Here is a 2,500-nt window from a genome sequence, read left to right on the forward strand (position 1 = left end):
TGATTCCCTCATTTTCTGAGTTAATAGGGAAAATTGATTGACTAGGTCTTCCTTGATATATTAACAGAAATAGCTGAGAACTTCACATTGCTCAATTGAACAATTATTTTTCCAATGAAAAACTGTAATATTTAAACAGATACTCAATTCATAAATACTTATTTTTTATGAATTAAATATTGGGTAATTATTACTATGATAAATATCAATTAGGTACTATAATTAATATGGTTGTCATTGCTATTTTAAAGAAGCATATCATGGAAACCTTAAATAGTTTTGTGTTTCGTATATAAATAATTGAATTTCAGAATAATCTTATTTAATTTAAATATTCACTGGTTGTTTAAATTATCAGCTTATCATTACCAACCTTTTCAGTTATATTAATCTTACATGTATATATATATATATATATATATGTGTATATATATATATATATATATATATGTATATATATATATATATATATATATTCACCAACTGGGCTATTTTCTTGATCCTTATGACAGCTGACTATACTAGGTAGATTTTTTGCCCCACAGCAAAATTCTTTGATTTTCTGTACCTATTTTCAGGGTTTTTTCTCCTGAGGGTAGTATTCAAACGATAATTTTAGTAAGACTCTTATATTACCTCTCAAGTTACATAAAGTAATAAGCATTTCATGAAAGTTTTGTAACATCCACAACAATAATCCTGCAAATAATCAATATATTCATAACACAACTATATGAACTACAGTCATCCTCATATCTAACTCCTCTTAACACACTTACTCACATAGACAAATAAATATAAATAGAAATATATATATACATATATATATATATATATATATATACATGCGTGTGTGATGTGTGTGTGGGGTGTGTTTGTGTGTGTGTGTTTATGATTGTCATTGACGAATGTATGCGTCGCTCTCTCTCTCTCTCTCTCTCTCTCTCTCTCTCTCTCTCTCTCTATATGTGGTCACTAACTTCATATTATTCAAGGAATGATATTTAATATAGAGTTATAAAATATTAAAGTAATCTCTTTCCAAGAGGTAAATTAATTTGTCTCAAAATTCTCGTTCCAAAGTCCCTGCCGTTACTCTTGAAACGCTTACCAGAATTGGCTCAAATTAGAGAAGCCGCTGGAAATCCCTTTACTCCAGCGTGGATTGTCCTATTAAGCTTACAGTAATTCAAAAAGAAGGAATGGACGAAATACAGAGATTTTCTATCAACAATTGAAATGCAAATAGAATCCAATGTCATTGGAGATGATTATATGAAAGATATATAACTTTGATGACAATAATATAGACATGAAAGAAGTGTTTCGTAGATTAATAGTAAAAAATTATCTATCTAAAAAAAATAAACTTCTAAGGTTAAAGATGTAAATCTAAAATCAAATATAAATTTTCGTCCAACATATTCTAGAAGTGAAATGATTTAGCTTCATTTATTAAGAATGAGAAATTCCACACATAAATACTCTTTTGTGATTTGAACAAAGATTCAATTACTGTACCTGAACTGAAATAAATTGCTTAAAAACATAGCCTAGTGCCTGATAAAATATACAGCAGATATGAGAGAGAGAGAGAGAGAGAGAGAGAGAGAGAGAGAGAGAGAGAGAGAGCATACTCTCTTCTCTTGAATTTTACATATGTACTTCGCCATGGAAAAATATTAGCATTGTGCCTTTCAAAGTGATGTAAGCGTATGCGCATATGCTTTGCATTCGTTTGCAGATCCCTGATCCAGTTGCAATATCCTTTTTATGGTTTTATCTTATTCAATAATCTATTTCTTTACTGTTTTGCTCATCTGTTTGTTTTGTATTTGTGTATATTTGGAAATTGGATGGTTTGCGCGCCAGGAAATATGATTTTATATAATTAATAAGAATAATTTTCAACTAATAAAAATAAGAAAACAAATAAAAATAAATTGTAAAATTAAAATGGTTCCCAGGACCAAAATATGCCTTTTTTTTTTTTTAACTAGGTAGAGATAATTATAGGAAATGTTGCATCGTAAATTGAAAATTAAAAGGTCTATTTGAAACATGAATTATATGCTGACCGATAGACGCCAGTATGCATCCACCTCAAAAACATTACCAAATTAGAAAACAAGTCATTGATTTGATCAGCACACTTGAGAAAAGAACTGATCGACAATAAGATTTGAGTAGAATTTACTCTTAGTAAATTGTCTGGATATTATTTTTTTTGCACTAGAAAAAAAAACACGACAATAAAGAAAAAAAGAGTCTAATAAGATGGTAGTATTATAATTATAATATTTTAACAGTAAACATTTTCACTTTGTTAAGTAGATGGAGTTATAGGACGTAGATACCTATTATCTATAAATATATTTTTTTGGATAAAATTATTTTAAAAAAAGTTGTAGGAACCACTACAAAGTTAGAATAAGTAATCATTTAAAGATAGATACACTATCCTATCATAAATAAGGAAATAAAACTAAACCATAGAGTT

Source organism: Palaemon carinicauda, chromosome 1 (assembly GCF_036898095.1).
Source record: "Palaemon carinicauda isolate YSFRI2023 chromosome 1, ASM3689809v2, whole genome shotgun sequence".
NCBI lineage: Eukaryota > Metazoa > Arthropoda > Malacostraca > Decapoda > Palaemonidae > Palaemon > Palaemon carinicauda.